The 27,499-nt window shown below is 25.4% G+C and overlaps 1 long non-coding RNA gene across 3 annotated transcripts in view; it reads left to right on the plus strand.

Annotated features, from left to right (window-relative positions):
* Positions 1-15,691: 15,691 nt before the first annotated feature.
* The window catches only part of LOC129989627 (uncharacterized), a 47,899-nt gene continuing 36,091 nt past the window's right edge, over positions 15,692-27,499 (plus strand). The window contains exon 1 of one of the 3 annotated variants that reach the window (XR_008785819.1): positions 15,692-15,818. This is a non-coding gene — a long non-coding RNA (uncharacterized LOC129989627). Of the gene's footprint in view, positions 15,840-27,499 lie in introns of all 3 variants that reach the window. The other 2 variants (XR_008785820.1, XR_008785821.1) reach the window with 2 other exon arrangements.

Here is a 27,499-nt window from a genome sequence, read left to right on the forward strand (position 1 = left end):
TCTAGATTATTTATTGTTTGGTTTTAAAAAAATGAATAAATGAAAAAAAAAGGCAATTTCTTCAGAAATTATATGAAAATGATTAAGACTTAATTGCGATGAGAGGGCGTATAATAATAGAAATACTGACGAAAAAGCCATTTGTATTGAAATATAAATTCAAAATGTTTCAAATTTGAATATAACCATATTTATTCTTTGTTTTATTGTAAAATATTCTTGTTATTTTATTCTGGAGTGTTTATTATTTTATTTTATTTTGAAGTGTTTATTATTCTACTTTAATAATTCTATTATATTTATTCCATGTTCTTCGTGTTCAAATTAAAATTCTATTGCATTATTTACCAATTGTATTTCCTTTTCTTGGATACTAGAATTGTATGGTCATAATAATTTGCATTATAAGAGAAATTAGAGCTTTATATCCAAAGAACCGTTGCCGACAGTTTTAATTTGTGATATATGTATATATAATAAGATGCGAATTCCATTTACACTTAATTGCTGCTGGGAAAGGACTGGAAGAAAAATGATTATTTCCTATTTGCCAAAAAAATAAACTTTTAAAAATAAATATTCAACGAGTTATAAAATTTTTGGACAGTATAAAAATTTATAATTTATCAATTATAAATAAATAAAGTGTTAATATTTTTCCTATACATCCTATATACTTCATTATTTTTATTTAGTTATTTGAATATTATTAACATTCATTCAATAATATTTTGCATCAATGTGGATGCCGAGCAATCTGGAATCATGTCAAAAGTATAAAAACAGATGCATCTTCTCAAAGTTAATTATATAAAAAGTCAACCTAAAATAATTTCTTAATGCGTTAAAATTTATTGAAATGTGAAACTAAATTGTACAGCTTTTAATAAGAGGGGCCTCGTATAGTATACTATCTAGGACTGTATTTCAATCCACCACTGCACAAAATGCAATCAAACGACTTAAGACTAAAAAATAAAAATTAATCAAGCGACTTAAGCTTAGAATTTTAACACCTTATACAATGCTTCGGATTGAGGATTAAAATATGAGTCATCAATTTCACATACAGCCTAATACTTCTCAGCAAATCAAATAAAAAAAAAATTTCAGCTTTTTTAAAATAAGTCAGCTCAATATCGAAATGCACTTACTTTCTTTTAGTTTCAGTATCGTCCTATTTTGAAACTATCAGAACACTATGCTGGGAAGGCCATATGATTTTGAAACGTGATCAGAAGACGCGGATGACAGCTTTATCACTATCCATAACAGCTCTCTAATATTTGAATCACAAAGAATTTAATTCACATTATGAGTGTAAACGGAGTAAGGACTCGAAATGAAGAATATTTTATCTCCAAGCCGATATCTTTCTACCCATTGCTTCTAATCAGCTTTAGATTTTTTGGGTAAACTAAGTCAGTGTAGAAATTAAAGAAAGAAAGAAAATTCGATATCTATCCTCTAGAGAGTTGCTACCTAATAAGACCATGTAAGCAGGAATCCGACTTCAATCTCATTCATAAAATATTCTTTTGTTAGTTTGATGGAATTGTCGTCAAAAATGATAAAATTTAGGGAAAACGCATCACAGTGTTTTTTTTTAACTTCGGATAATTGGATTGGTAATTGAAAACATGTATCTGTATCTTGCAGCCAAATACAGGACAGATAGGTAAGGTGGTACAAAGGAAGTTCAAGCATTTTCGCCTTTAAAAAAGCTATTAATTTGATAAGTTTAAAAAAAAATGATATACGTATTTAAAAAAAAACTGCAAACTATATCGTTGAAGTTTAATAAAGTTTGATTATATCAGGACCAAATTAAGCAATAAAAAGTTCGTTTTTTTATTTCTTTTTCATTTTGAGTGAAATTTGAAAAGGGGATTTTACACTAAAATTTTAAAAAAAATTCTTTATTTGAAAGAGTGTTTTTTATAGCACATATTATACAAGAGAATATATCTGATAAAAAATTATAATTGATATCTGAATTAAATTTTGAAATATTTTGTATAAATGGTAAAGAGTTGTCGAAAAATACATATTGATGTTTTTCTATATATTCTAAATCGGAAAGAAAAAATTTCTATTCTAGATGTCCTTTGAAATGACTTCTATATATTTACTATTCAGATTCCAGTATCAGTTCATGCAGATGTATAACACATCCAGGATTCAAAAACACTTTCAGGCATAGAAATTGTTACGAAATATTACCTTGATATATAATTTAGAAGGGAATTTTTGAATAACGAACAAATAAAATTCGTTTGAAATTGTTGAATAATAGTTTTAGTATAAGATTTTATTAATTATTAATTTTCGTTACGAATTCGGATCGATACAAAGTACATATAAGCATTTTCTGACAATTTTTTTTATCCAACCGGATAGAATATTTCAAAAATAAATACGACCAATCCGCAATTTTACAAATGTTTCCTTCTGTATAACATATAACTGAGAGGAATTGCAAAAATTCCACTCAAATTAAAAAAGAACTATATATATATATATATATATATATATATATATATATATATATTTAAAATTTACCTATTATTTTTAATTTACTCCTGGACTTATTATTAAAAAAAGAACTAATATATATATATATATATATATATAATTTACTTATTATTTTTAATTTACCCCTGTTCTACAGTTTGACGTGTTCATTTGATAGAATTTTTTATTATTATTTGCAACATTTTTATTTAAAGATTTCTCCTAAGAGAATTAACTTAGGGTTATAAATCTAATAACAAAAGGGATTTCCCTTCTCCCCTCCCTTTCCACATATCTGTTTTAATATCATGTTCCAAAAATCGACATAAAAATGCTATAAAGTATTTTTTTTCCATGACAAAGTAGTATTCAACTGAAATATAAGTTGAATTTTTTAAAAAATAATTTTATATTAGTTAAATTAGTGAGACAATATCATTATTAAAAATAAAATCAATATTGAACTGAAAAGAGTTTTCATCATTGTGATCATTTCCGTATTTTTGAATGTGATTTTCATAATTTTTCTTCATGTTTGAAAATTTATATTTTTAACTACTGAAATTCCTGTACATTTTTTTTTCAACTTAATAAGTCAATCAAGCTCTTTAAGTAAGAAAATTTATCAGTGAGTTTTTAAAATGCTTACTGTTTTCAAACTAAAACTGGCAACTTTATCGATCGGATTAATTTATTTTGGAAAAATGCCAAATTTAGTCAATTAATTTTATTCTAATGGACGACAGGCTGCATTGTCAAGCGGTCAGGAACAGCCATAAATTTATCACCCCTTTAAATATTTGAAAATATTTTGAAGTTCTAAAATTCTAAAAAGTAAAATTTTTAATATAATGGGCGATTTTATATTTCAGTTTAGTGAGAAATCGATTTTGGCGTAGAATATGTCCAGCATTACTTTAAAAGAGAATTATTTCATTTTATTTTTTATGAGACTGAATTTAAAAAAGAACAAAGCGAAAAAAAATTTCCATTTTTTTTATCGTTAAAGATTTAATCGTAAAAATTCTTTGATAATAGTTCAACATTTCCTAGGTACAATTTTAAAAGTAAACTCCCTAATCCCCTTTTTTTAAATTATTAACCTGTTAACCAGGTAATAAACTTATATTCAGTTCGTTTTGAATTGAAATATTTCGTCATATCCAGTTAACAGGTTAATAATAGAAATTTTATTTTTTTATTCTCAGGTAGAATAAAATTTGCAAGCAATTATCTTTTTTCGAAGTGACTCTCAGCTTATACTGGAATTATTTCATGAAAGAATTCTTCTTTCTAAATAACTTCAGATATTCCTTCAAAAAAGTTATCAGATATATAATGAAATTCTTTTTACCAGACTGAAGTATTAATAATCGGTTTTTGAGTCTTTGTGTACATGTACGGGTATAAACAGACAATGATACTAATATTGTTTCGCAATTGCCTTTGTTTTGGCCAAAGGGAGGTCTGAAATGTGGAAATTCATCAAAATCCCGAAGTTCCCAAAACAATTTTGATGGTTCTTATATGAAATTTTTAAAGAAAAATTATTAAAAGATAGATTAAATTGCCTTCCGGATATTTTGAAAGAAACCTGCTTTGAGGACATTTCTGTTATGATGAAAGGTTGATAATATTGCCCAAAAGTTGGCAGCGTAGCCTTAGAACAGAGAGAAAAATATAATTAAGAAAAAGTTGAAACCAGCAATGTCTGATAAGTTTGGTATATTAAAAAAATGATTGTCATTCTGTTTAATGAAATTTTTCTTCGGAAAAATTCAATAACAACTCCAGCTTTCATTTGAACAATAAAAATATATTTATTTCGTTAAAGGTAAGCAAGGCCGTATACAATTATTTATAAAGTAATTAAAAAAATGTGCTATTATGTTCATAATTAGGTTTACAAGAAATGTCAACCATTAATTCATTCTTTCTTGAAGAAATCAAGATCAAAAATTAAGCCATAATAAAACACAAAATGTCTTTCACCTATTTTAAAGTCCCTATTTTGTTTTCTTATTAATATAGATCAAAATAATTTAATTGTAATATTTTCACTCGTTTTTATTTAACTTAATTTGCTTCGTCTTTATAAAGATGGAATTTTTTAATCGATAATTTTTTAACTTCTTAGAATAATGACAATTCTTAAACATTACACACTGTTTATTTCCGATGACAATTCATTTTTTTAGCATTTTCGCTGCTCAATTAATTATCTATTAATAAATTAATCGTGATTAAATTTAGATTCCAAATTAGAGTTCTAATCTGATAGTACCATAAGAAAAATTGATTAATATTCTATAATTAATTTTGAAATATCTTAAAGACTGCAGAGTAAAGGGTAACAAAGATGAAAGATCTCATAAAGACCTTTCTTATCTGCACCAATAAGTTGTAAATAATAGATTAATTAAAAATTTGGAGTTACATTGTAATATTAGAAGTCTTAGATGAAGAAAATATAGGATTAAAAAATAAATCCAAAATGGATTTGATAAAAAAAATTAACATTCATTAAAAATATTATAAATGTGTATATAAAATTATTATAAATGAGACTCCTACTCTGATTGATTCAGATTATTTTTGTCACTGTTTTCAAATTAATGCCAATCCATTTAATTTATCACCTATGTTCTAAAATTTTTATTTTTTATTTTGGGTACATTAATAAAATATTGTTTTCTTATTATTTTTATTATTTTACAATGACAAAATGTATATAGCAGCTAATCTCATTTTGCCATTTGTGGTATAATTTTGAAAAACCCAGAATTTAATATCTTTTTCATTCCAAGAAAAATTGTTCATAAGATTCTTTCAGCTTTCTTTGAACAAAATTTGGGCGGCACTATTTATCCATTTCAAATCCCAAATGCAATCATTTGTAAGGATTCGATCGGTTTTTTTGCAGCATTTTAAATGAAGTTCTGAGAACTAGACATCAAAACTTCAATAAATCAAAAAAAAAAAAAAAGGTAAAAGTCTGAAATATTGCATTCAAAAGTAATATAAGATTCTTGGCAGAACATCTGACATAATAGTAAACGTATGAAAACTTTTTATTACTTGAAAACACTAAAAAGAAATCTGTTTATTTATTTATTTATTTTGATAACACTGAACTGTAAAACATAACGTACATGAAGTCCCTTGTTGACACAAAATTTCGCTTTTGCTACAAGTTTTATTTCAGAAATAGGAACTGAGATGGCTGAAAAATACGGAACGTGCAGTTGCTATGGTTACCTCAATATATCAGAAGAAAGGCTTTAGAAAATAAGACTGTTAAATATTTAAACGCCGCTCCGAATTTCTTCTGAACATTCTTAAGATTCCAATTATTTCTGCTGCCACTGACTTCTTGAAAAAGTCTTGGAAGCGTTATGAAGGATGCAGTTTTTCTTTCTTTTTTCCACCCTTCGGATTTTGCTTGTTTGACATTTCCTAGAAATCGAGTTTTAGGAAAGAAATTGTACATCAATTGATAAGAAATTATTCGGTCGTAAATTTCATGATCCTGTACTTTGTTAGAAAAAGATGTTAAAAATAATTGAGAATGTTCTTCGTTAGTCTTCTTGGAATTTGGTTTTTACTTTCTGGTATACTAAATATAGCTACTGAAAATTTTTAATTGTAAAAATAAATAAGTAAATAACTTTAAAAATCGAACTCGAAATGGGGGAAAAACACATTCTTAGAATTATATCGGTTAAGTTATAAGCTATCAAATAATAAAGTTATGAGTTAGACCAATGAAATTTGGTACATGGTTTTTACACCAAATTTGCAAATAGGAACGAAATCCATTCAGAGGTAGTATGTTCGTCCGATTGTATGAATATAAGTTAACACAATAACTACAAAAAGAAGAAAATTTGATAAATAAAATAATTTCAGGAAATAAGGTGTAGATTCATGTTAAATTGCGAACCATATCAATAAAAGGTTGACCGTCTGTCGATCTGTACACTCATAAGCGTGTAAACGCGATAATTGAAAAACGCAATTACTTAAATATATGAAATTTGGTATGTGATCTTGTGACTTCAATTTTAGCTCTATTTGTAAAGCAGCTCTAAAGCTGTCTAATTTTGGATTCAATCAGTCAAAAAAAAGCATACCAAATGTATATTCGATTTTCTGTGTAATAACCGCATCCCGGCGTTTAATTGCAAAGATCGCATGCTATTAAGTTCTTTCTTTACCGTTATTTTCCAATGGTATACTTTTAATAATACTCTAGTGCATTTTTTTTAGTGGAAGACAGAATTTCTTTACTTTTCTGGGAGGTAATCTGGAAAGTTTCTGAGAGACCACTTCTACTGGTTTATGTCTAATTGTGCCGCAAAATGAAAAAAAAAATCGAGTATGTTTTTCCTTTGAAAGAATGAATTAATAATTTCATACAGATTTACAATTTTGATTTAAAAATCAAGTAGTGCTTTGGCGTGATCCCCTTTTATATCCAATTATAGAATGTCTATAGTTAAAATATAAGAAATTAGAACTTGTTCATAAACAAAATACTTAGACAATGCAAAAACAATTCGTGTATATATTACTTAGACAATTAATAGTGGATTTTTAAAAATACATAATAATAAAATTCACAATTTTGTCGCCAAAAGCTAGAGCGGAAAATTCGGATAGAATGGGAAGAGAACTCAGAGAGATAAAATTCAAATGAAAAAACATTTTTTATAATTAAAATTTATTTTTTATTAAAATAGAAATAAAGATTAAAATGTTATATTTCTCTTTATTTATGAAACTAAATTTTTATTTCTTTGTGATTAATTTATTGTTGACTTTCTAACTCAGTGTTTATTTTCCAGAACTCAACATTTTATTTAATAATTAGATTACAAAATGTATTCATTTTCGGGTTATTCTGAAAAGGCTCTATCGACTGCAGAATGTATCATGACTCTATCGTTTTATGATTTAAAGCGTTATAATGTCTTTAACTTGGTTAAATTATCGACATTTCCAGAATATAGTTAATGACACCACATGGCACTTACATAGCTTTTGTTGCCAAAGATAAATTTTAGATATTTAAAAAAAATTACCGTTGAAAATATTTTGGAACGAATATATATATATATATATATATATATATATATATATATATATATATATATATATATATATATATATATATATATATATATATAATAAATTCATGTAGAAAAATGTAGAAATGATGTTGGGACAAATGGCTTTATTAATAATTAATTATATTAACGGATAGTAAAAGAACAGAAGAACAGTACATTTATGCACCAATCAATAATTTTATGCTCAGCATTAACTTCAGCTCTTCTAAAATAAATTTTAGAGAACATCCTGATTATTCTCAGGAGTTAATTCATTATCAGTTTCATCATCGATAATTTGTATTCCTTTAGGCAGAAAAGGATTGATTCTTTCATTTTTTATGATTCGTACAAATGTATAACTAGATCTCTCAGATTTTACATTGTGTTTACAAACTGTTTATGTTATTACATTTTTGCTTCATTTTATTCAGAATAAATCTTTTTTTTTTTTACAATTTGAGAGTAATAAGGAAATGAAAAGTTAAGCTTTATTTTTTAATACATTCAGAATTATTTTTTTTAATCTAAAGCAACTTTCTGTGTTATACGCAACGTTTAAAACATGTAATATAACTAAATACTCTGAAAGAAAATGATTTTTTTTAGATCTTTTAGATTTTTCACTTAGGTTTCCTGTTGTTATAGTTGAAGCAATCAAACATTCGTTCTTTTATTTTAAGGTTCTTACTTTTCAATCAAAGCAGAAATTTTACGAAACAAAATCAGTTTCCCGCTTTTTCACAAAAATTATTTGATATTCTTTTCGTTGGAATTTATGGCTACATTGCTATTTATCTTATGTGGGTTTTTGAATCGATATTTTGAAAGAAAAAAAACTAAGCGGCCATTAAAAATCAATTTTGAATTTCAAGACAATATGTTTGAAACGGGATCTCAAAATGCTATTCAATTTTGCACATATTTTCAAATATCACGTAATACTATCCTAGTTTCATTTTAAATGTTTTGTTTCTTCTCTTTCTGATTTCTCATTTCTGAATGTGTGGTAAGTGAAGAAAATTGCAAAACAATTGCACTATTCAATTTGAAATACGGATTTTCAAGATGTATAAATAGTACTATTAAAAATGTTCTTATTTCACAAAATCGAAATAAGACGCAACAGAAGGCCAGTCTTACAGCCCTTTGTATCATACTATTTCAACTTTAGAATTTGTATTGATAGCTGTAACTTATGTAGGGGTGTTAAAAATTTCAGAAGTTCGATGAAGAAGAGTATTATTTATGTTATTTAATATCTTTAAGAGTGTTATTATGTTATTTATGTCATTTTAAATATAAAATAAGTTGCTTTCTCATAAAGAATTTGTACATAAATAATAACGCATTTTTTGGAATATTTGTAATCAATTAATATAATTGAATTCTTGATATGGATTTATGTATAATTTCAAATTTTTTGCTAAATTTAACATTCTTCCTCGTTTATTAAGGAACAAAATTCTCTTCAAGATAATTGAAGTAAAATTTTGAATAATTAATTGATTAATCAGTAAACTCTTCGAAAGATTCACATGAGCAATCTTCCCCTTACTCATTAAAAAATGGATTTGTTTTTGGTTGGATTGTTGAAATGGGATTAGCAACGAAATTAAAAGCATTATCTAGACTAATTCTAAAATGTGCTTGTAAAATAAAGCAGTTACAATACTTTGCTCATAAGTTGTTCGATGGAGAAGAGTATTATTTATGTTATTTAATATTTTTAAGAGTGTTATTAGGTTATTTATGTCATTTTAAATATAAAATTAGTTGCTATCTCATAAAGAATTTGTACATAAATAATAACGCATTTTTTGGAATATTTGTAATCAATTAATATAATTGAATTCTTGATATGGATTTAAGTATAATTTCAAATTATTTGCTAAATTTAACATTCTTCGTCGTTTATTAAGGAACAAAATTCTCTTCAAGATAATTGAAGTAAAATTTTGAATAATTAATTGATTAATCAGTAAACTCTTCGAAAGATTCACATGAAAAATCTTCTCCTTATTCATTAAAAATGGATTTGTTTTTGGTTGGATTGTTGAAATGGGATTCGCAACGAAATTAAAAGCATTATCTAGACTAATTCTAAAATGTGCTTGTAAAATAAAGCAGTTACAATACTTTGCTCATAAGTTGTTCGATGGAGAAGAGTATTATTTATGTTATTTAATATTTTTAAGAGTGTTATTAGGTTATTTATGTCATTTTAAATATAAAATTAGTTGCTTTCTCATAAAGAATTTGTACATAAATAATAACGCATTTTTTGGAATATTTGTAATCAATTAATATAATTGAATTCTTGATATGGATTTAAGTATAATTTCAGATTATTTGCTAAATTTAACATTCTTCGTCGTTTATTAAGGAACAAAATTCTCTTCAAGATAATTGAAGTAAAATTTTGAATAATTAATTGATTAATCAGTAAACTCTTCGAAAGATTCACATGAAAAATCTTCTCCTTATTCATTAAAAATGGATTTGTTTTTGGTTGGATTGTTGAAATGGGATTCGCAACGAAATTAAAAGCATTATCTAGACTAATTCTAAAATGTGCTTGTAAACTAAAGCAGTTACAATACTTTGCTCATAAGTTGTTCGATGGAGAAGAGTATTATTTGTGTTATTTAATATTTTTAAGAGTGTTATTAGGTTATTTATGTCATTTTAAATATAAAATTAGTTGCTTTCTCATAAAGAATTTGTACATAAATAATAACGCATTTTTTGGAATATTTGTAATCAATTAATATAATTGAATTCTTGATATGGATTTAAGTATAATTTCAGATTATTTGCTAAATTTAACATTCTTCGTCGTTTATTAAGGAACAAAATTCTCTTCAAGATAATTGAAGTAAAATTTTGAATAATTAATTGATTAATCAGTAAACTCTTCGAAAGATTCACATGAAAAATCTTCTCCTTATTCATTAAAAATGGATTTGTTTTTGGTTGGATTGTTGAAATGGGATTCGCAACGAAATTAAAAGCATTATCTAGACTAATTCTAAAATGTGCTTGTAAACTAAAGCAGTTACAATACTTTGCTCATAAGTTGTTCGATGGAGAAGAGTATTATTTGTGTTATTTAATATTTTTAAGAGTGTTATTAGGTTATTTATGTCATTTTAAATATAAAATTAGTTGCTTTCTCATAAAGAATTTGTACATAAATAATAACGCATTTTTTGGAATATTTGTAATCAATTAATATAATTGAATTCTTGATATGGATTTAAGTATAATTTCAGATTATTTGCTAAATTTAACATTCTTCGTCGTTTATTAAGGAACAAAATTCTCTTCAAGATAATTGAAGTAAAATTTTGAATAATTAATTGATTAATCAGTAAACTCTTCGAAAGTTTCACATGAGCAATCTTCTCCTTATTCATTAAAAATGGATTTGTTTTTGGTTGGATTGTTGAAATGGGATTCGCAACGAAATTAAAAGCATTATCTAGACTAATTCTAAAAGGTGCTTGTAAAATAAAACAGTTACAATACTTTGCTCAATACTGAATAAATGGGCAAAGAGTTAGACACAACATATTTCTCTTAAATTTCTAATACTTTTCAAATTTAGTTTCTAGAAGTGAATGACACAATTTAAGAAATTTAGCTTTGTGATTAGAAAAAAATATATGAACTAATCTTTATGTCATGATGTCAATTATTCTTCAATTTTTTAAACTTAAATTTTACACATTTTTTTACAGTATTGTATACTTTAGACACTATATCAGAAACCTTTAAAAAAATTTATAGCCTGAAAACCTTTTAAAAAAATTCGTTTTTTACTTCATCATTGCAGGTTTAGTAGAGAAAAGGTATGTTGCCAACAGAAATAACACACAGGAAGTAGTGCATAGTATTTTAAAACTCAAACTGAATGCAATTCCACTAAGAATTGGAAAAATATGACATAAAATAAGAATGTTTGGAAAAGTCGATATTTATTCATATTAAGTTCATCCTCAAAAATATTTATTTGTCTCGGGATAAATTATTCCTTTTTTTTTTTTTTTTTTTTTTTTGCTTTTTCTGTTCTGATTTTCTGAGATTCTGATATATTTTTATGACACTACAAGTATGATAGATTTTTAAAACGTTTAATTCTCATATGAGAGGAAATTTTATCCAAATCATTCGTTGTGGTGCCATCTATCGGGATTCATAGTAGTAATTAAAAGAAAGATTACGAGAGTAAGTTGACAAAACATGATTAAATAAAAGATGAAAGGAGAAAAAGAATCAAACCGTCGAATTTCTATTTAAAGAAATCTCATCAGTCTGCTCAAAAATTTCGTTAAACTGGAAATCCTAATTATTGCTATTTAGGAATTGAAGTAAGCTGCAAAACCGAGCAGAAAAAAGACAATAGCTTACCTATCCACTTTACTGACTTACAAAAGTTTTGAACGGTAGAAAAACCCATATACAGCAACGTAAAAATTCATAATATGAAACAGTTAAAAACACATATTTAAAAAAAAAATCGAAACACATTATTTATATTTATTTATTTATTTTGAAATCAATTGTTGTTAGCAGTTCTCTCCTGGATGTTTTTAGCGAAATCTTGACCTCTATATTATCAGCTTCATCACACTGTATCAAATCTTCATAATAATTCGCAGCTCATTGCAGGTTGCTATGCTTTGCAGTGTATTCAGAATCGTGATGTCTTCATTTATCAAGAGAATATAATTTTATTTACTTTAAATTTAACGTTATTTATCATTATTATTATTTATTAACGAAACGTTATTAACTAAAATTCAGCTTCCTTTGTTTTACGGCAGCTCCAGTATTTTTTCAGGTGCTAAGGTTTACTACAGCGAAATTGGTGAATTTTGTTAGACTTGAAATATTATGAAAGGAAATTTTTAATTTTTAAATTATATTGTGAAATATAGAAAAGAAGTATCATTATAATGTTAAGAATTTGAATATATTGAATTATAGAGAAAAACTAATATATCATTCAAAATTCTAAATTTATCCTAAAGTTATATTAAAAAATCACTGAACGAACTCCGTACTGTAAAGTGAGCATAGCAAGTATAATAAATAAAATACAAAATATTAAATTTTGAAACTTTTTAAAAATTAAAAAAATAATTATGATTAAAAAATTTTAAATTGTTAATCTTTATTTTCAAGTTGATTAAAAATGATTTGAGATTTTAGTACTTTTGTAAAGCTTTTTCGATATGTTCAATGTCAAATTTTGAACTTCATTATAACATTAACATGCAAAACTCCAAATGTAAATGAATAATAGATTTTCAAAGTATATTTTCAATTGCAATTTTTTTTTGCTTGATTTCTGCTTTTGAGATAAAGCTTTGGAAAGAATCATTTAAAAGTATTTAAAGCCATTTTTATTTATCTTGAGAAAAATGCATAATATTATTGAAATTATTATTTTGAAATTTCAATTCAGATATATTAAATTTCAATTCAGATATATTTATTTGAATACATTAATCAATATTAAAAAAAATACTTTTCCCAAGAAACAATACTTTGTTATATGTAGGGAATGTATCCTCATTAAAACAATTATGGTAAAATTATATTTTAAAATAGAAAGGAGGCGAATAAACACCGTGTAAATATCGTTTAAGGGCTTAAATCTGTCTAAAGTTCTATAAAAAAAAATCTTTAAATGAAGGTATTATTCTAAATTCAGCACAAAAACTTATATTAGTAAACTATTTATAATGCTGAATTATTATTTGGATGTTTTATAAGTAAATAAAATTTTAATGGTGAAATACTTTTAAACTATTATTATCTGTTTGTTACAAATGGATTTCCTAATTGAAAAAAAAATATATATCATAAAGCATTCTTTCTCTTTTATTTATTCATTTGCTTTTTATTTTTATTACATTTCAATAAAACAGTTAATTTACCCTTTTTAAATGATGCAATAAAATGCAATTCCAATACAAAATTTAAAAAAAATTGATAATTCTGTTCAAAATGAAACTATTTTTTTTAATAAAATGAATATTGAAATATTAGCAACGTGGTTTTACCTTCATTCTATAATTGTGTTTTTCTCCCAAGAAATTAAAATTGGAATCCATCTACTCCACTTTTTCCAGAGGATATTGAACAATAAAAAATTCCGACATAATGCAATAAGATTAATGGTATCTCTAATATCCCTAATCTTCTAATCATACCTCTATAGAAAAAAATTTTGTTTTATTTTTTAAAAAAATATTTCATAAATTTAGGTCACTTACAGACATTACTGATAAATAATTCCTCCAAAAGATTACTTTAATTTTAATTAATTTAAAGATAATTAAATTTTAATCACTCTTTAATGGATCATACTTTGTGTATTTAAAAATGTGATAAATATTCATTTCGAAATATTCTAAGAAAAACATCAATTTTAATTAAGCAGAGTAAATTCACTGATAGTAAACATAAACCTGATTTAAAATGCAAGGTGATTTCATTTGAAGGGATCTGATCTTGTTTAGAACAAAATCTGAACCTACAACATTCACTGTTAACCATCCGCCACAATGAAGTTTTGCTTTATTGATGTGAAGCATTCTTTTCAAATTTCAGTTAATTGCTTTAATTTGTTATTCTTTCCTTCCAGTCCAAATTGAACAACAACCCATTTCTGAAATACAAATGATATTATTACGTTTTATGCAAGATAACTTTATTTCTCTTTTTTGCAACTTCTGAATTACTCGAATCCAAACATGATTTAATTTCTCTATCACAAGTCATTTAAATTTTATTACTAGATACATTCAAGGCTTAGAGATTACCAAATTATTTATATTTGTTAATTTTTCATGCACTTTTAACTGTATATTATAATTTCGGTTAAAAGGTATAGAGTTTTCCCCTTCTTTATCAATGAAGATTAATTTGATTATTAAATAACTCTGTGGGTTTCCTGCTGGTAATTCAATATTTGATTAAAACGATTCAACATTAGAAGTCCTACTGAGAATACAATAACAAAAGAATAATTTCATAATATTACGAAATTAATAACCAGCAAATGCTTAAGAATTTTTTACAATCGATATTTGTGTATCGATACTTCTGTGTATTTGTTATTTTGATAGTAAATACTTATTTAAAATTTTCTGGTGATTCATTGGATCAGTTCGTTTCGTTATATATTATTGACTTTCAATGTTAACATTTAAAAAAAATCATGAAGAGCAAGTATTCTATTAAGTAATTCATAATTTTTAAAATTATATTTTAAACTATAAATAAGCAAAATAAATAAAATACAAAATATTAAGGTTGTGTATACTTTTGATTATAATTAATTTTTTTTTCCGACATTGTCTTGCTTTTCGATTTAATTAGAAATGATGCGAGATTTTAGTATGTTTGTGAATTCTACCAATATGCAAAATGGACAAATTTTGAAAGCTTTGATATGTTGTAAAAAGGCTAATCAAATGTATAAAAAAATAATAATAAATTTGACAAAGTACGTTTTGAATTACAACTTATTTCCTAATTTCTGATTTTAAGATAAAGCAATGGAATATATAATTAAAAGTGGCTAAAGTGAGTTGTTTATTTTTTGTTAGTTTTGTTAGTTTATTTTTTGTTATTTTTTTTTAGTTATTGTCGATGTTTTGAAGTTTCAATTTGGATGAAGGTCATTCACTTTATCTAAATCTATTAATAACTATTTCTAAAGTTTCTGTTTACAAGAAGCACTATTATTTTTATTTGAAGAGAGTGTACATTTATTATAGAAATTAATTTAAGTATAATTCCCTAAAACACACATACATATATATATATATGGTTCTGAATATATTTCTTATTATCCATCTATAAAATTAATATAACAAACATTTCGTAAATAATTTCTGCAATTTCGTTTAATTTCATTCTCTAGTTTATTTATATCAATTTCATATCTGATTAGCTCAAAATTTCTTCAATAGATGGCGCCGTGTTATTTATTGCTAGTTTGGAACATCCGCCGAGCATGGATTTGAAAAATGTGACATTCGACTTCGAAGGGAATGATGCTTAACTAACGTACATGTGCATGTTTCGGTCGGTTAACGCATGAGACGAATGGAATGATGTAGCAGAAGGACCTTTCTTTTGTTTTATTTTGTAATAAAGAAATTAACTCAATGAGTAAGTTCTACGAGCAATTCTGTAAGTAAAAGCAAAATATTTATCTGTACTTCAATTGATTTTTGTGCTTGCGGATATATATTTAGAATTTAAGGTGAACCATAAATTAATAATTTCTTAAAGTAATTCTAAAACGATTTGTAATTATTCTTTTAATATTGATGAAACTAAAAACTCACTTCAAGTAGTTGCAAATATATATATGTATATAACTCCGAGAAGAATATAAGGAAAATTACGCATGAAATAATATTTTAGAAGACAAGAGAGATCGTTGACATGCTGGTAAAAGTATACAACTCGGAGGAAAAAGATATTGTATTTGTATTAGTGTATTTGTATTTAAATTTCTTCTTTGTAGATGGCAAAAATTATGCATAACAATCGGAAAATGTGCAATATATTTTGCATGCTGGCAATATACCTATATATATGATATATTTTCTTATATAATAACTTTAAAATATCAAAAATACATCAATTTACTTCTTTTTCTTTTGATTTAATATTTTAATAATTTGTGGACAATATATCAAAGATATTTTTATTTCTTTCGATTAAACAGAAATAAATTAAATTGAATTGACTTTTGAAACATTATAAAAACAATAAATATATGTGGAATATAATCACGTTATACAATTCTGAGTTATTATTGTTTTAAAACGTTTCCAATTTCTATTTTATTTAAAAAGCTATTTTTGAGTTCTATTTCTTTAAAAACGCAATAATCTGTTTATCTTTTATATAGCGCAACATTGTTCTCTTCATTAAATTATGATTTAAATAATGTCTTTATCCTAAATAATTAATAAACTAACTCAAATAAGAAAGAAAATTTAAATGTATTATGCCATTTTGCGAAATCAATAACAAGAAATTCTTTTTTTTTATTACGTGGAGAATTATTGATTATGATTTTGTTTACATTACATCTGTAGATTACATTAAATGCTAAAGTTAATAAAGAAATTTCAGAAAATTTTGTTCTTTTAATCTTAATAAATGAAAAAAATTATTTATTATTATTCATTTTAAAGTTCTTGTTAAAAAATTATGTTTTTAAAGTACATTCATTTTTTTTTTAATTTGAAGAGCAATTATTATATTGTTTATCTTTATCAAATTTTAAATTCTTGTTAAAATGTTTTCCCTGTGCATTTTTATTTCGTAAATTGTTAAGCAAGATATTTTTATAAATATTCTCATTTCCATTCTAATTATGTTCATGATTTTCATAATAAAAAATTTAATTTGATTCATTTGGAATTAAAGTTTCAATTTAAATACATGGTAAGTGAATGGCGTATTTCACGTTCCTTTACCATTAGAAAGAATCCATATTATGACATTTGTTATCCGAGTGTTGAAATGAATTCTATTTTCTTATATTAGATATTCGCTTTAAATGACGCAATTATTCGGTTCTGAAAACATGTGGTATTGCTAGTTAACTTCAGACGAATTTTGCTGGGTTATAAAATATAACAGTCAACTTGTATTCTAGAAACAAGTTTATTAAACTAAACTGAACGCCTATTTTAGTAACTGTTAAAATTACCATTTAATATGTGATTTATTTAGAGATTACTCCAAGATATCTTTAAAGAAAATGAGCAGGCAAAATATATAAATATTAATATGCAATATTGTTATGATAAAACATAATATTAAGATTATTATTATATTGGAAATAAAAAAAACAATGACTATAAAATGCTGATTTTATCCAATGTAAGTTTCAGAACAAGAAGAAACGAATAAATTAAAAAAATAATAATAATATTTATCCAAAAAAGTATTTTTAATGTAATCTTATTTGGAATATTATTAAAATATGATGAGTGTTTTTGGTAATTATCGATATATATCAAAATTCTTTGCCAAGAATATTTACTAATTAACCCACATCATGACTATGACCGAATCATTAAACTTCTTTGACTATAATGCTGCTCAGTGTTCATTATTTTCCTGTTCTGAAATGCATGCCATTGACTTTTCGTGCTTTTATAATAAGTTCTTTTTACTTGTACAATGAGAGTACTCTTACATTTGTTGTAATTTATCCGACATATAAAACTGAGCTTCAAAGAAAATATGGTATAGTAGTTAACAGGTTAACACACACACACACACACACACACACACACACACACACACACACACACACACACACACACACACACACACACACACACACACACACACACACACACACACACACACACACACACACACACACACACATATATATATATATAATCTAAATAAAGAATAAAGTAGCAAATATCTATAAATAATTATTAACAATAAAATTTATATATGAAATTTAAATTTTAGTGAGGTTTATATATATATATATATATATATATATATATATATATATATATATATATATATATATATATATATATATATATATATATATATATATATATATATATAGATAGATAGATAGATAGATAGATAGATAGATAGAGAGAGAGAGAGAGAGAGAGAGAGAGAGAGAAATCTCAATAAAGTTTAAATTTCATATATAAATTTTATTGTTAATAATTATTTATAGATCATATTTGCTACTATATTCTTTATTTAAATGGAATAAAAAATGCAAGATTAAAGAAAAAATTCTTGCAGCATACCATTTCCCAACCTATAAATTTATTTGCTAAAATCATGTTTAACGAAAAAATTATAAACTAGGTTAAAAAAAAAATCAAAGTCATTCTTCTATTTACTCGCAAGCTGTTTTTAACTTTAGTAAACGACGTTACCATAAATTATTTTATAAAATATCCCATCGATTCCGTGGAAATTAACATAAATATCTACAACTACAAAACTATGTTATGGCAAACTATAGTCATCTATAAAACATTTACTTAAAAATGATATTGCTTTCTTTATAAAAATTATTTTAATGTTAGTATTTATTTTAAATGGAGCAAAGAAAGGCTACATAAAAAGTTACTTGCATGTAAAAATTCCTCCCAAATTAAAATTTTCCTCATAGATTTTGTTATCAAAAACTGCAAAAGTGACGAGCAAAGAAATTAATGTACCTATATATAAAAAAACGATATTCGAAGTTCAAAGTCATTCGTCTGTCTCGACTCGCCGGCAGTTTAATTTTAGTAATAGACTTTATCTAAGTGCTTGTAAATATCTTATAAAAACCTTGTCACTTCCATGGAAGTTCGTACAAAAATAAAAGTAATAGGTTACGTTAAAAGAATGTCTTCTATGAATCTTACACTACAATCGGTTGTTAACTTATTTTTCATTTACCTTCATTCGATTCGTAGTATTACACTTATTGATAAGATTTTTCTCATGAGGTTAATGTATCGAAAAATTTAAAAGAAAAATTATTCATGGGTCAGTTTGTCAGAATTTTATGAGCTAAGAAAAAAAGAATTCACTTTCTTTCTAAAAGCCCAGAAGAATCATTTGTGTAGTTATCGGTTGCTAGGGGCAACAGAAGCATAACGTACCGGTCTCTGCGTTTTCTCTTGATTTTTTTTTTTCACTCTACCATTTTGGTATCGGGATATAAGTAATGGGTGATAAGCTAATAACATATAAATGGTTTAATTAACCTTGGTTATATAAAAAAATGATGTTTTTGATAGGAGAAAAGGATTATTTAATATCTCGACTAATTTTTAAAATTGTTGCATTAATTAATACTTAAATTTTTAGGGAATATAAACCAAATCTTGATGAATGGATTCTAGATTGTTATTCTTAAAAGCAACATCTTTAAAAAAAATTTAATTAATATCTTAGAATCTGCTTTTTGATAATGAGTTGTCTTGATAATGAGTTGTTGTTGTTGTTGTTGTATATTCAAGTTTCATAATTGAAAATTTCTTATTCCCTAATGTAAAGTAATAATAAGAAAAATATTATAATCGTCAAAAAAATTAGGCCTCATGTTTCCAATAAACTAACACGTTTTAGATATCCCTAAATCCGAAATTTAAAAAAAATTATATGTTTTTCTTTTTGTTATTATAAGTATAATGTTTATAAAAAGTAAGAATTACACAAATAAAATTCGGTGTGCATTCTGAATGAAATGAGACATGAAATTTTGAATTAAATTTGTCAAAGGTTTGTCTATCTATTTATACGTCTATGTACCTGTGAACTCGTTAAGTTGAATATTCAATAAGCTAGAAGAATTATATTTATCATAGAGTTTTACCACCATAATGGGAAATTTGCACTAAATTTTACTTGTCTTTTGGTTTGTCTTTTTATGCGATCGAAACAAGATTAAAAAAGGGGATAATTTATAACAGAGAAGCGAATATCAGTTCGTGATATTTATATCAAAATAGTGAATTTTTAAACAATTAAATTTAATTCTATAATTTAATAGAATTAAATTTAATTTTCTTCCTTTATTTAAAAGATTAAAATTCCATTCATATTTAATCAGTTCTGCATATAATGTGAAATGAAGTAAAATTTCTAAAAAAAAAATATTCAATCTAGTTATAACACAAAAGAAATTAGCATGTGAAGGGGTTAATACGATTTGGGAAAGATTCATTCCATCAGTCAAATGATTTCACATTCATCTCAAAATGAGGATACCTGTACGAGAAAGATAACATCTAAAATGAGAAAAACCAGAACGCGGAAGTCAAACTCATGTACTTCAATAACCTGCTTCAGCGAACCAAATCATTAACGCATAGACTGCTGTACAAGAGACTAAATTTTACCAATTTCTCTGTGGGTAGAGTCGGTTATTTTCTATTAAGTAGGTACATGTTTGAGGCATCATTTATTAGAACTCATTTAGGACATCTATTACTTTTCATATAAAAGGAGTTGAAATAGAGATTTTGTGTGATTTTTTTACTACTTTCATTTTTATTTTTATCTTAATTGTTATCTGTTAATTATTATTTCCTCATATATGAAGGATACAAACTGGAATTATAGTGTTAACATTTAAAAATTTTATCTGTTTGTCTGTGTATATGATGGCTCAAAAAAGAGCAATCTATATATTATAATTTTAAGTCGGTATAAAATTTTTGGTCAGTAGGAAGTCTGTTCATCCATATTTATATAGTTTTTATATAATTTATATAATTATTTATTTTATTTATATAATCATATATATCAAAAAAGTGCATGAAGAAAAACCAAAGAAATGTGGATCATGGTTTTATTGTAATTACCTATACTTGGCGACGAGCTTGTTCCATCAATTAGTTGATTTTTGATAGCAATCCTGTTACAATTTCTTATTAATAAATGTTAAACTGTAAATATGGAAAAAATAATTTGAATTTCAATTTATTTTTTAACGATGCGAAACATTTGATAACTTTATTGAATCAGTCTGCTAAAAATCATTGCGCGTACAGTTTAAAAAGTCTATGTATTATGAAATGAAAGCTCTTGTGAAAATCCTATTTCTGAGTGAATATTCTCGGAAAGCATTTTTTTAATCTTAATTTTAAAACAGGGCACGATTGAACATTTTGATAGATAAATCTGAACTTCAATCACAGCATTATTGTTTTAGATTATGTACACATTAAATTTTTAAAATTTATTTGAAAAAAAAAGAATAATCTTACAGGATATCATTAAAAAAAATTTCTTTTTGTTTTAAGGTAATGCGAAAATCGTTTCCATAAGGAAATAGTTTAAGAAGATATAAACATCTACTCCATACGCAAATTATAGCGATTCCGTATCTGGCGATGGTTAAGTTGATTTTTTCGCTCAATTAAATGTTACGTTATTTTTTATTTACCTATTTATAACATCTTGATTACTTTCATGACTTCGTTTATTTAATTGAATGGAGATATAGGATAAAAAGTGAGCCCTTCATTTCTAATAATCTTTTACACTTGCAAAATTTAGCCAAACTTTCTAAATTAAAAAATCGCTGGAGAAATTATGAAAAAATTATAACTTTAAATAAAAAAAATGTCAGGAAAAATTGGTTTAAATAAAAGCTGGCAGGAAAATGTAATAAAAATTTAAATAACCAGGGAATTAAAAATCGGTGGTGATGTGATCGAAAATGATGAATTTTCGAACATTCCTAGTTTGGGTAACCCTACCGTAATTTTAAATACCTGCACCATTATCGCTCTGAAATGCAATCTTTTACTTACGCCTTAAAATCATTGATTGAATATTAAAAAGTAGAGGCGTATATGTACTTCATTATCACCACCTATTCCCCACTTCTAAGTCTCAATTACACTCTCGGCTAAGCAAAAAGGATGCCATCTTGTGGAAGTATCTGAGTATATCGATGGAGAAAACACCCTCACTGAATTTTAGAATTTAAAATTTTTCATTAATTTGATTTAAAGAATATTAAAATTACAATTACGACGCATATTTTTGAATATATATATATATATATATAGCTCAGCTTATTCTATTTGCTAAATTTGTAACCTCAAATATATAATATTGTGAGGAAATTATTCTGTAATAATTTGGTTGTCATTAATGTAAGAAAAAAATTCATAATTATAGTGATAATCAAATTTATTGAAATTTACCATTACCAATTAATTAATTAAATTTATTATTACTCCATTTACCAATAAAAAAACTTACGCTTGGATGTTCCGAATGGGTAAGGGAAAATAAATAAATTAAAATTTAATGGTAGTAGATTCTTAGATCCACGATGACAAATTTTTGAGCTCACACTACTCACATGGAATTACTTGGCCATAATTTACTATTGAACTTTATTTATTAATCATGTTTGAAACCAAAGTTTCTCCAATCGAAATGCTAGAATTGCATGCTCGAGCCCAAACTATTTTATAGTGTTAGAGTAAAGGGAAAAAAAGGGAATAATTTGAAAATAATTTTCTGCTGCCTTCTTTGAATAAATCAAAATTATTGAAACAGCAGTGTGATTAGAATGTAATTATAAAAAGAACAAAATAGTGTACATTATCTGCATAGTCACTTCCATTAAATGTACTATTCAAAAAAGTAAGCTATTTCCTAATAATAGGGTTGTTCGAGTAAACTATAGAGCATTCTTTTCTAAATTGATTTAAAAACTGGGAAACTATAGTGGTTTGTGGATACAGTTTCGAACTTTTAAACATTAGAAACTCTGGTTTCAAATTCAATCCCAGTGAGGAGCTGCTATGTACGTGATGTTAATGCTCAATAGTAATTTCTAATCTCTAAGTTTAATAAATCAAAAAGTTTTTTTTATTAAATTTATTTTCTGTATTTTGATGATGTTCCTGCCTTATTTTGTAACTCTGAATAAATAATAATTCAGCTCACAGTTTTAAAAGATAAAGTGCAAAGAATTCAATTTTGAAAACTTATATAACATTTATTTGGAAACAGCTAGCAAGGTCCTCACTATCAAACAATAATTTGTTTAAAAAATTAATGAATATCATTTTAATAAATTAGAAGTTTATTTCCTATTATACCAAAACAGGTATTTGAAACAATATTATTGAAAAATCCATATTGTTAAACTCGATTTTGTACAGAAATCTGTACAAATATAATTAAAAAATATTTAAAAAATGATAATTTTATTAAAATATTTTTATTAAAATGAAATAAAATAGCAAATATAACTTCATCAAACAATTTGGATGTCAAAACATCATAAAAGTCTCATGTGCTGATAAATATATTTTAAATAAATGGAATTGTAATTACATTCATAATCTGTTTAATTTTTTTCCAACATTTAGAAATTTTCCTTTTGGTGATATTTACTGTCTGAATTTTTTATTGCGTTGTTTTCAAATATCTTTCTCATTTACAATTTTGTTTTGACTTCCAGAATGTGGATTAAAAAATTTCTACATTTTAGTAAAATAAAAAGTTATTGTCTTCAAAATTTATTTTGTTGTTTTTATTTTCAACTTTGAATTCTTTAATACGTTTCATAATTTATTACCATTTATGTTATGGAGTCGTGTAATAAATTTTTGATCAAATTCACTACTAGATGGCGCTGTATATTTTATTTAAGCTAATAAATAAATTGATACGTAAGTTTTAAAAAATATCAAAATATAATTTTATTTTTGGAAACACATAATTAACTCAAACTTTTAAACATAGCTTTGTGTAGTTTCCTGCATTTCGATTAAGAAAAGAGTGAAAAATCGATTATGATACTAATCATTATAAACAAAACAATTAAAATTATGAAAAACATTATTTTCTTCCTTTAATATTTAATCAGATTCAAATAATGCTGCAGTGCTTTCCGTTAAGCTCGATGCAATAGTAATTACCAGAGAAAAAGCTGCTCTTAAAAAATTAAATTGTTTGTGACTGAACATTACAGATCATTTACTTTCAGCACAAAAATAGAAAATCACTGTTCTTGCATGACGTGATTACGCTCGCATCGACCTTTCCTATACCCGAACACGCATGGGGATATCTGAGGAGAATTCGAAATTACCCATTACGGGACTTTTAAACATTGACATTTAACAGCAGAAATTACTTTCCTCCATATTCTAAAGCCAACAAACTGAAGGCTAAGCATTAGCAAAAGATGAATTTAAATCTTCTAAAAAGAATTGTAGTTTCAAGAGCATCATTTTTAATGAATAGCCTTTGAGTTAAAAAATTTAGCTTAATTTATTAATGCATATTTTATTATTGTGAAGAAAAGAGGTAAGTTAAAAAAATTTAACACTTAGTATTTTGTATGTATTAAGATTTTATAATTTACATAATTGAATCTCATAGTAATACTTTACATTCCTTTTAACTGAGACTATCAGTTGTAGCAGATAAATATAAAAATCTCATAAATGTGCGTACAAAATCAAATCAAATTTTGCAAATGACAATTCAAAGATATGTAAGGTAAAAGAGGTTTAAAGAGGTAAAAGAGGTTTAAAACATTTGTATAATTTTCATTCATCAAAAGATGCAACATTAAAGAAAAAAATAAATTTTTCCATATATGAAAAATTTAACTGTTATTAATCATAAACAAGAATTCACTAAAACTTCCATAATACTGTGTGAAAATTTGAAGACAATGTGTATTGTAATTTAGAATTCTATAATGTACAAATTAATTATGAATTTCCACTTTTTCTATACACATATTTAATTTACTACTACATATAAGACCGAAGAGCAATATTCTATGCAATCAATTTTTTGTTTTGTTTTTTTAAAAGAATTAAATAAATCATATGATTGTCATATATTTTTCATATATATTTTGAATCATATATTTGTCTTTCTAATTAATTGATTATTTATTAATATGATAATGCAAAGGAATTTTATGTACTCTTATATTATTATAGTAATTGTTAAAAATAAATAAATGATACAAGTTTTACTAGCCTACTGCAAAAGATTTATATATTCCAACAAAGTAGCGCAGTTGTTTCTGGTAGCAAAAATTCCTTGAAAACTAGAAAATTAAATAATTTTCGAATGATATTTCAAGAAATGTAAATAATATCCTTTTCTTTGAATTTAATACTGATATTTATTAGTACTGTAAATAATGAGAATCAAACTTTTAATCTCGATATGAATATGTTTATATTATTTAAAAACTAGATTAAAACTAATGATAGTTAAAAGTTTCTAATTTGCTTATATATAATATATACAGGGTGATCAAGAAATAGCAGGAGCTGTTCGGAGCCCTGTAGTGTGTTATGTACTGGAAGAAATATTACAAAATTTGGCCACCATACACAATAAAGTATGCGGTTTTGATTTATGAAGAAAAAAAACATAGTACTTAGGGATTGCAATACCGGTATACCGGGATATCGGGATACTGAATACCGGTATTTTGAGCTATTTGTACAATTTTGTATTACCAGTATTCACAAGTTTAAATACCGGTTTTTCGGTATTTACTAGACATTTTAAAAATTGTCTCCCCTATATGTTCAGGGATTGCCAACATAGTAAAATAGTATACGTTTTTGTTTTTATGTATTCCTAACGGGCGAAATTAATTAGTTAATTAATGGCTTAATTAATTGCTTAAATCTAAATTAGTGAAACATGGATTACCCCCGAAAGAAGATATTGTATCCATAACGACTGATGGAACAACAGTTATGAAAAAAGTTGGAAAGTTGACTGGTGCAAATCAGCAATTGTGCTATGCTCATGGAATTCATTAGGAGTAATAGTTGTATTATACCAAAGCAATAAAGAACAGAAGAATTCAAATACTGTGGATATAGAAACTTCGGATTCCAACTTTGAAAAGAGTAAGAGTGAGAGTGATATTGATAATGACAATGTAATTGTAGAAGAAGATATTGCTAATGAGGATTAAATATTAACCCATCAAGAATTGCTTCCTATAATTTATGAAGTTCGAAAAAATGTTAAGATATTTAAATGTTCCCCTATAAAGAATGACATATTACTAAAATATATATTAACTGAAAATAAAACAGAATATATATTAATATTAGATTCTAAAACACGTTGGAACAGTTTACTCTTAATGATGGAATGATTTTTGAAACTGAGAAATCCAATCCAACCAATAATCGATTTCAACCTGTAAATTAATTTTTCAGATAGTGAATTCGACTTAATATCCAGAACTGCATCAGCTCTACTTCCAATAAAACTGACTATTGAGGCATTATGTCTGAGAGATTCTAATTTATTAACAGCTAATGCAACCATAAATTTCATGTTGCAGTCACTGAAAGAACAACACACATCACTATCTGAAGAATTATATGTTACATTGAAAAATCGCACAGAAGAAAGGCATACCGAAATAGAAAATGTCTTATGGTATTTACATAATTATAATGATTTTAAAAATGAAAATAAAAAAGAAGAAAAGAAAATAACCAATTCAAATGTGATTAAGTTTATAGTAAATTTTCTTAAAATTTTTTACCCACAAACCTATCCACATTCAGAAGAATTCGGTTCAGTTATCGAAGATTATAATGACACTAATATCGATAGTGAAAAGGAATTGTCTCTTGAACAAAGATTAAAATTAGCGATAAATAAAAAAATTTCAACTGACCAAAATACAGAAATCAGTTATATCCAAAACCATTCGACTAGAAATCGATTTATTTGAAGAAGAGGGATTTAGAGGTAAATACTTGAAAAAGTGTATCGCGCATTGGTAACAGTACCATCAACTAGCTTAGATGCCGAAAGAGCGTTTTCGACAGCTGGTAATTTTTGCACAAAATTACCTTTCAGGCTTAATGACAGTAGAATTGATGCATTATGTTTTTTAAGATCACATTTCAAAAATTTGTCATAGTACCACAGACTGAATAGCGATACTTACTCTTTTTTGAGATTTAAATAAATAAGATGTTCCTTTACTTTTTTGTGATTCTTTATATACTGTTATAATTTATAAGTTACAAATTATTTTTTGTGATATTTACACTCTCTTATAAAACTGGATAAAATTTCAGAATCTTACACAATATCTTCTGCATCGTCGAGAACGGGGTACATTTTTGTTGTGATATTGAAAGTGCACTGCTGATAACTTACTTATTAGCTATCGCCTGATCCATAATGGCAGTTGCAACTTCTTCAACTTGTTCCTGCTTGATAATTTTACGTACCCGGCCTGGTTGCACACCAAGAATTCTTGTTGTATCAAATCTTCCAACCATTCTTTGTAAGTT

This window comes from Argiope bruennichi, chromosome 2, assembly GCF_947563725.1.
Source record: "Argiope bruennichi chromosome 2, qqArgBrue1.1, whole genome shotgun sequence".
In the NCBI taxonomy this organism is placed as follows: Eukaryota; Metazoa; Arthropoda; class Arachnida; order Araneae; family Araneidae; genus Argiope; species Argiope bruennichi.